The sequence below is a fragment of the Lycorma delicatula genome, chromosome 12, assembly GCF_047948215.1.
Source record: "Lycorma delicatula isolate Av1 chromosome 12, ASM4794821v1, whole genome shotgun sequence".
Lineage (NCBI taxonomy): Eukaryota > Metazoa > Arthropoda > Insecta > Hemiptera > Fulgoridae > Lycorma > Lycorma delicatula.
Window position 1 is genome coordinate 9338949 of NC_134466.1, and position 10236 is coordinate 9349184.

Genomic DNA, 10236 nt, shown 5'->3' on the forward strand with positions numbered 1-10236 from the left:
CAAATCAGCTGATTTGGGAAGACGCGTTCACCACTAGACCAACCCGGTGGGTTTTTACCGGAGGTCGTTTTTAGTCCCTGTAACTGATTACATCTCACAGTCATCAGCCAGGCCTCTGTCGGGATGCCACCGATGTAAATGCCTCGGTAGATATTTGCGTCAGTAAAATACATATCAAATTTCGCCTTCATGAAGGCCTCAAACGGACATCTTCACATCTAACCTAACGTGATTCCCTCAAACTAACCGACCGAAAACGAGAACCCCGCACCTAGTCCAGATTTGACAGCATCGTTCATGACTGTGAATGCCTCAGAAAACGAATGAGTTTAAAGTTAAATCTGTGCTACACTCATACCAATCAAAATTATGTTTTACTCAAGCTTCGCTGACACATGGTACGGTAATTCAACCCCCACTCGGGATGAATGACTCTACGGATTCCATAAAAACCACCAGCGGCCTTTTTTGCTACACACTGTAGATATTCCTTGAACCGAAAATTCTCATCAAGGATAACACCCAGGTATTTTTTAGCCGTAACGTACAGAATGGGGAGACCAGCCATCCGAATCCGGATTCGTCGGGAAGCAGCCAATCGGCTCTTAAATAACATCATTGTACTTTTTTTCTGGGCTGAAAATCATCTTATGTTGGATACTCCACAGTCGGAGTGTCTCACAAGCATGAGCAGCTCGGAACTCTACTCTTTACGCGAATTCCCGTCAATCAGTAGCAGCGCGTCGTCAGCATAAGTGACGACACGTCAACCCCATGGCAACCTTAAACGCAACATGGAATCGAATTCTATGATCAAAAGAAGAGGACTCAGAACTCTGCCCTGAGGGCATCCTTTAGTTAAGGTCTTGCGAATCTCCGAGCCGCCATCACGTCCGATAGCTGAAATAATTTGAGAGCACTTATTAAATTATTTTGTGTACACTTACGCTTCTGCATCTGAAATAGGGCAGAGGGCCACCATAAGTTGTTAAATGCCCCGGATTTTTCCAGAAAATCCCTAATACATACTTACATGGACTAGAGGAAGCTATATCCATCACCTTTGGTATGGCATCCTCAGTGCTCTTGCCCGGTCAGAAACTATCCTGGTTGTCCATTAGCAAATGATCAGTGGCTAATATTAATACACAGATATAGGACCTTCTCAAACGCAGGCAACAGCGTTAGTGGACGGTAAGAAGAACTAACCACCTTTAAACAACACCAAGTTTCCACGCTTCCAACACGCCAGAAAGTGGCCGGCGAAGAGCAACCAATTATATATTTTAGTTAGAGGACCATGGACTTCTGGAAGCGCTCGTACGAGTAGCTCCACTGTGATACAATCATATCCGGGGGACTTGTGCCGTGCCATACTATAGATCGTCTGGCGCACCTCTGCCTCAGTGATCTCAGAAGATTGTAAGTCGGTCTCGAATATCTCGACTTCCCGCCTGACACACCAGTGGTATGAAACCTCACCCACCATAGTGTCATCCGGAAGCAAATCAATCAACAAAATATTAAGGACACGGTCCTTATCAATTACCACGCCCTCGCGGGTTGATAAAGCTGACAAGAGGACATCTATCCTGCGCTTACGTGCAAGGGCTTTATACAAAACGCCCGAAGGGTCTCCATTCTCTTGCTCATGAACGAAAGAGCGCCAGGAATTATCGGATCGAATGGCGGATATTATTACAGATAGACCATTCCTGAGATGTGTGGTTAATTAAAACCAGACCACCAAATAAAACCATATCCATGATCTAGTATTCATATAAAAGTAACTGCCTTTACTAGGATTTGAACCTTCAAACTCTCCACTTTTAAATCAGCTGGTTTGCGAAAGCAAGTGCACTACTAGACCAACTCAGTGGATACGTTTTGATACCTAATGAACCCGAAAAACCAGATGGAGATTTTCTGGATCTTCATATGTACTTGTGTGTGTTTGGGGTATTTGCCTCTAAATCATCTTATATCTCCAGAACTACTCTTGACTGATTTTGACCAAAACTGGGCCGAATACTTCTATATATATGGGGCATTGATGCCATTAAATTTTCAATTTAAAAGGTCAAGGGGGTGTGCGGAGAGGTCGCCCTCAGGGGAAGTATCTCTAAACTTCCCCTAATTAAAGTCTTAGTTTTCTTAGGCACATAGCCTATGTTAACAATAAAAAAAATATATTTCTAAAAAAAGGTTTGCAAAATCACCCACACTCACTCTAAATAAACTAGTGTCTAAGTGGGTATAGTGTGTCATTATTACACCTCACCACAAGGAGCACTAGTGTAGCACTGACATAGTCGTCTTTCTTTCTTTTTCCGTTTAGCCTCCGGCAACAAACGAAAATCAACTAACTTAAAAACATTTAACTGCTAGATTATCAATTGAAGAAGAGCATTTGAAATCTAGTTAAGATACTGTAGCGTTAACTGCTAAACATGTAAATAAGTTTACTCTCAAATGATTTTCTTGTGGATAGGTTGGGCATAAAAAGAATCAGTGTAAGAATTAATAAAGTTCTGTGGAAAATAAAAATATCATGTCTTTTTGTCATAGCAAAATTTACTTACTAAAAGATTGTTCATTTCTTCAAAAGAAATTGTCGAGGCAAATAAACAAAATAGAAATGATTCAAATGAAAGATTGGTCTTAATTGAAGTTTCTGAGCTGAATTTGGATACAGAATGGTATCTTGTTAACTGGAGCGTATGTATAATGATCTGAAAATAGTACCTGATTAGTAAAGAATGAACTGAAAAATGTAATTATAGGTAATGATTCAGTAATCCCGGCGATTGGTATCAGTACTGTTTTTATCAAATCACACGATGGAAAAAAGTTCAAAGATATGAAGATGAAAAATATTCTATATGTACCTGATTTAAGGATAAATCTTAATCCTTGGTATGTGGGCGTAACAGAGCTCAATTCATGATGAACTGTGAACTGGTTCTCCGTATTACATGAGATTGAGTTTTTACCTACAATATAAACAAAATAATTTCTATAAAGTAGATTTTAACTATTAAAAAATATTTTCTGATTCATATTGACATTTTTAGCTAAAAAGAATCATAAGCTAAATGTTGCTTTGACTCAAGTGCAACTGTTTCCATAATACAATTCTATATCGAAAAAACTTATGACTATTTCCATGTTTAATGAAATAATTGTGTTATTTATTATTTGTTGAGTATAAAGTGAAGGTAAAGTAAGTAATCCTAAAGCTTTAAAATTAGTTATAAACTATCTTGTGTTTCTATTTCAACACTTTCCTTAATGTTTTTTTAAGAAGTTTATAACTTCAGCTTTCATATCTGCTTATAAGGTGATCTGTGTCATGTACATAATGCGTAAACCAGAGGAAAGTTGTTAACCAATCATTTATTGTAATATGAGATCTCCAGTCAAGCTATCGGTTGAGATTAATGCCAAGAAATTTATCTCACCAACCACTGTAATGTTATATACCTTTGATTTTAGATCCACGTATTAGAAACCAAATTATTGTGATTTAATAATAATTTATTTCATACAAACACTTTCCATACCTTTAGTAATACTGTGGGTAGCAGAACTGCGGTTTGAGATCAGGTCTCAAACAACTAACTGAGTGAGGATTGACACCCCACTACAGCAATGGATCTGAAAAAAATACATATTGGTGATACCATACATTACCTGCCAACGACTACCATCAACTATGTAAATTATAATCAAGAAAGCAGTTTATAAATCAGATCAATAGCATCCATTTCTTATATTAACATAATTATTTTTAAATATCTGCCATTACTTACCTACATTTTTGAAACCATGATTGATAGACTAATTGTTGATGACACATAACGGGAACAATAAATGTTTATATACTCATCATACAAGATAGTTAACCTCAATGAAAAAAATAATTACAGCTAGAAATACAATGAACGCACTGGAATGTTTTTTGGAAATTGAGTGGCAATAAAAAAATCAGGGATTCACTTAGCATCAACAAATATATGGAGAGTTTGTATTCTGTAAAGCAGTTTACTTATAAAAATAAATAAATCCATACACCTCTAAGCAAACAATCTGTAACATCATATTGTAAACAGATTGGCAGCTTGAAAATTAACCGTTCTGTTTGGTTTAAATATCTAACATTTTTTACCCACAACATGGTCTGTTTTGGCTTTTGTTTTAAATTATTTTCTTCAATCTTTTTTTATCTGATTTAAATTAACATATTTATATCAATTTTCTTAGAATTAAAATTTAAAGACCAAATTTTTTTTTAGTTTTGTTTATTGGCAACCTAACAAAGTAAATTTACTGCACACCTTAATATCTTTTTAACCCTTGTATCCAAGTGTTGTTCGATAAAGCATCAAATGATTAGAAAAACTTATTTATTCCATGACAATGAAACTAACTAGACTTCAGCATAATCCCTGGCTACATTTTAGGCATGATCTTTCTTCAAGATTTTTCATTGCAGTAATAAAGAATTATTCATCTACTTATCTGAAATATTCTTGATCCGGTCATTGTTCCTGAACTTTGTGACATTTAACAACTCTTTTGAGGACCAAACAAAAAACATCTGATTGTGTGAAAACAGGATTTGAAGGTGGTTGTGACACATCCTGATCTTTTGAAAACTGGGATATTTTCTTCTTATTGCAGTTTTCATTTTATTTTCTACCGTCACATTAGTACAATGTTCTTCCAAATAATCAAATCAGGTTTTGAATTTCTGCCTAGCAAACTCAGATGTTTGGATTCCAGCTCAAAATGAATCCAAGTTATTATGCGATCATAAATAGTATTGTGTCTAATTCAGATGTCTGATTTTGACAAGTCTTGAAACTCTCCTCGAACATATTTTGCACCTATTCAGCTTATATGGGATAATGGAATGGACAGCGCCAATACTAGCCCTCTTATTTCAGCAGCATCTGAGATTTCTATGCGATCATTAATCTGATTTTCTTTGTAAACTGCCAGTTAAAATTTGTACAGATTTTTTGTTATGATGAAAATCAGTGATCAGTTAAATCAATTTTGCAAGGTTAACACACTTTGTACGAAACTGTTTTATGTCCAAGTGAATTTCATGTTAGTTTACACCTTCAGAAAATAAATATTTCACAATACATTGTTCTTCCGCGGTAAATGTTTCAAGCGGAGCTAACATTTGAACTAAACAAGAATTAACATTAACTTAAAGAATCTTATGCTTTTTTGATTCCAATTATTTGGGATTCAAATCAGAAGTCTCAGAAATTGAGATAAAATTTTGTTCTGGATATCATTTTTAAATCTTTTCAGGTCTACATTACAACAAACCACCAATTTTCTCAGATGACTTGTTTCCCAAGAATTTCAGTACACCTTATTTACCACTGGAGGTAAAAATCTGGGTGAAATTTTTCACTTGCCATTACTTGAAAAACACAGCGCTTCTAGATCCATACGTATCAAAGCATTGTGTGTGTGTTTTATATTTACATATAACTTGGAACATATGAGCAATAGAGAATCAAGCGATGAATATGATGATAACATTAAATTATAATAAAAAACTATTTAACAAATATAATCATTTATATTGTATGCAAATTGTTTATATTATCGTGTACAGTAATAACTTATTAAAAACCATAATTTAAGGTTGGCATGAATCATTAAAAATTCTCATTCACATTAAGTTACATGAAACAATTAGCTCGATTTTTGAGACAATATCTTAAAATTCAATAACACTTAAAAGATTTTTATGTAACTTTCACTAATACAAACCTTAATTCTTTTGTTTAAATGTATATTTACTCTTGGAAATGACAAATGTTTATACTGTGCTTTTTGAGTGATGAGATTTTGCTTGGTAATCTGTTGAGATGTTTTGGTAATCTGTTTATAGTCAAATGAGTTTTCTGATTTTTATGAAATTTTACAACAATGTTAGTTTTTATTACATTAGTTTACATTAGGGTTGGTGTTCATGTGCGATTCTTACCTTTCAATTTCTTTGATGGCTAATTATTGGCGCCATAGATAAATGAAGATAAAAATATAAACATTTGATACTAAATAACATTTATTCACTGATTAAGGCATTAATATTTATAATGAAATTCTGTTATAATGTGCGTGTTCATGTTTGATCTAATCTAAATGAGTACGATTAAACTAGCCAGGAAATATAATGTAATGTCCTTTTTTAATAAGCAAGAAGAAACAACAACAAATATATGAGCAAGAAGAAAGAACATGATTACATGATCAGTTTGCATGAAAGTAATTTTGGTTTCTGTAGTATGAAATAAAACTAATTTATTTATACAAAGAAAGAAGTTTAATCATTATATATTTTTCATTTTGTCCGATAACCTTTTACCATCTTTCTGACAACTTCAAGATTCTACAATCTTAGAACGTTTGGTCCTTAACAGAAATTGAACAGAATGTGATTTCGGGTCATTAGTGAAAGTTTTATGATTCAAAGAATTTTGCAAACTTTGAAATAAATAGTAATGCGATTGTGCAAGATCATAGCTGTATGGGGAATGAGACATCGCTTCTTGACCGAGCTCCAATAATTTCCAAGTTACCAAAGATACGAGAGACCTTATATTGTCTTTGTGAAATAAGATTCCTTTGTGATTTGCCAATTCTAGCAGTTGCTTCCTCCAGTTTATTTAGTTGTTAGACAGTAAACATTTGCATCGATATTTATACATATTTGTAATCCCTGATATTGTAGACTATACATTTTTCATCATCACCAGAGATGTTTTGTTTCAAAAACGGGCTGACTTCATCGCATTTGATACGTATGTATTTGTGTTAAATGAATCTCTTTTAATTCATGCGGAATCCAAATATCAACCTTATTCTTCACCCTCTATGCAATCTCTCGCACAGATATATGACAAATCAGATTTGATTATGGCTTTTTGATTTGGTTCATTTTTGAGTGAAAAATCTTCAGAACAAAATCTGAAATATATTTTCTTTAAGCAATCAATATATTAAACTTCACAAATCTCTTCAGAAACAAAAAAGTAAAAATATAATGAAATGTTCGTTTTTGCACAGAATGCAAAAAAAATTGACCACAAACTAACAGGTATAAACAAAATTAAACGCAATTTGATTCAAAAGTATGCTAAAGTGACAACTATCAAATTCCAAAAGAAAAATTCGGTGAAAACCGAAATTACTTTCTTGCCAATCCCATTAGATCTGTAATGATTTTTCATAAAATTTTCTATTTGAAAATGGCAGCTGCTACTTTTGTAGTCACGGAATGATGTAATGCGAGGGAAAATTTTATCACTAAACCACAACTGCAAAGTACGTGGTATTTCTGACATCACATTATTAGTAAAATGTCTCTCAGCAGGTACTGCTCACTCATTCATGCATTACTCCATCTTTAAGCCTACTATCTAAGCGCACTCGACTGTAACATTATCGTGCCTTTCTTAGTTCACAAGAATTATTATATATTAACTAAATCTTACATTGGTTTTCAATAGAGATATTTTATTATATTCTCTAAAAAACGTACTCCTACTAAAGGATCTATTAAAAATGCAAACAAAAAAACATGAGGTTATATTGGAAGTCAATTACAATAAAAAATCATGTTTTTTAGTTATATTTTTATTTTAACTATTAATTCAGTTTCGTTATGGAAATGTATTTTGTTTTTAATTCAGTATAAAATTACCAGTGTCGACCAATTACATAAATACCATCAAACTCAATATTTAACACTAAGTTTTAATTTTTTTGAAAATGTTAGAATTTTGTCAAATACTGATCATTATATAAAAAAAAAAACAAAAAACAATTATACCTTTAACAAGATCTATGATGAAGACACCCCTCTCATGGGGGTGTACTTATCTTGAAATAAAAGATACATGTAACTATACCCCTCCATGCATAAAAATTTAATATTATCAATGACATATATACAAGTGATCATTTTTATTAATTTGATTATTATTTCTATTAATATAAACCACTTAGTTTAAAATATAGAGAGATAAGAATAATCTTATCTTAATTTTTCATCAAAGTACTCTCATGGTCTAATCTCAATATTCCTTACTAGGTGGTTTACATTAATAGAATTTAAAATACAATTTAACGGTACAGAGGAATAATAAATTTTAAATAAAGTAAAGTAAAGTAATGTAATGAAATTACATTACAGTAAAGTAATTTAATGATTGTTATACTTAAGGTTTGGCCTAATTGTTTTTTTCATTTTTGGATTCAGACTTCAAAGTGTCAAAAAATGAAAAACAAAGGAAATCAAAAATGTTTACCTGTTATAATCTTTACTATAACAGTTAGGAATTAAAAAAGATGATAAATACCTATTTATACACTTACACAATGTCTGTTCACAGGACTATCTGGTGGTAAGTGGTCGTACTGCGTAGAAGAGTACTTTATAACTAATTGCTACTCGATGCATCATCCTTCTGTGATTGTTCATATGCATGTAAAGTATATTTTTACAAATTTCATAAGGAGTGAATCAATATTAAATTATGTTTAAAACTTGAGAAAATGTATAATGAAACTTATGAAATATGTAACAAACTGAAACGATTATCATCATGAGCTTGTTACAGTGATTTAAGGACAACAATCTGTAAATAACTCTTTGGATGGCCTTCAAAATCACGTGAAAATAATTTTCACAAATTCATGGAAACATTGTGCTCATAAAGTAGCAGAAGAGTTCAACATATCAACAGGATGTATTACAATACTGTTGTGAAAAATTTATAAATGCAACAACTGCACAAAGTTTCTCCCACTAAATATTGAAGTAAACCCTTTTTCCTTTCTTTCATCGGGATGCTAAGAAAAAACCTAAGCATTAAGACCTTTTGTATTTCCTTAATTGAAATCATCTTTCGAACAATAGAAACTGTATATATATCTATATTCTACTTTGTTCTATTGAATAACAATAACTTAAGACAAGTGAAGCTAAAATTATATAAGTTTACAAGACAATTATTTTGGGGAGAAAACTTTCACATTATCATTACCCAGGACAAAAATAAACAGAAAAAGCTTCTTCTCAGATATTAAAATAAGACAAACTAAAATAATTTAAAAAAAACAATCATTAGGATAAAATGTATAACACGAATAACCAAAATAAAATTTAGATTTATGGTTGATTATTAAATCTGATGAAGTAACAATACCCAGTCTAGCACATTCTTATAATTTCCTGGAATGCGGCAAAGTTCCTCGTAATTTAAATAATTTGTGACATAAGGCTGCATAATATATGCAGTCCATAAGGATGTGGCATGCAGTCACATTATACCCATAGTGGAGTGTTTTCTGCTGACATCAGGTATCCATGAGTAGCTCTGGTATGTCCTAATCACAACAGGAACAGGACCACATCTTTGACATGTCGGGAGTTTATTATCCACTGCAGCAGTCCCCACCTTGCCACCTTCTTCAAAGAGTATGTTTAATGGAACTAAAAAAATCTGTGGTAATTAAGTGGTGTAAAACGATTGGTTACATGCATTTTTAGCAGTGGAATCTGCATGCTCATTACCCAGGATTCCCACAAGGCTAGGGATCCAGCAGAAATTCATTCGTGTGAATTTGAATTTCGGTGACTACAGGATGTCTAGAAAACAAATCTTCTAAAGCACACACTACACACCAAGTATGTGATGTTTGACTAAATGATATTCAAAGCCATTGTTTTGCTTGGCATTTCTCCTGCCACCACCCCATTCAATTGCTCTAAAGTATAAGACCGAATGTCTGTGCGACAAACGGCTACTGAACCACGAAACAGTTCAGCGACCTGTGTCCTAACTAGCTCCTAGAGCTAACCAAAAAGCCATACTGATATGTACAGATCAGCACTGTAGATTCTTGTATAATACCAGGTACACCAAACACATAGGTTCTGCCATTTACAACAAACGACACATCCAATGGTAATCTGCTTTGACCCATCTGTGTATACTACTAAGTCTGGATTTGTCTCTGATAGAAAATAGGAAAAATGTTTGCGGAAAGACAAGGAGTTATTTTTTATTATATATGGTGTTCATAATTAAATTTTATGGGGTTGAGACTCCATGAAGGATATGAACAACCACAGGTAGGGAAAATAAGTGACAAAATTTAAGACACTCACTGGTGCTGTAATATATGGCTGATTTTCAT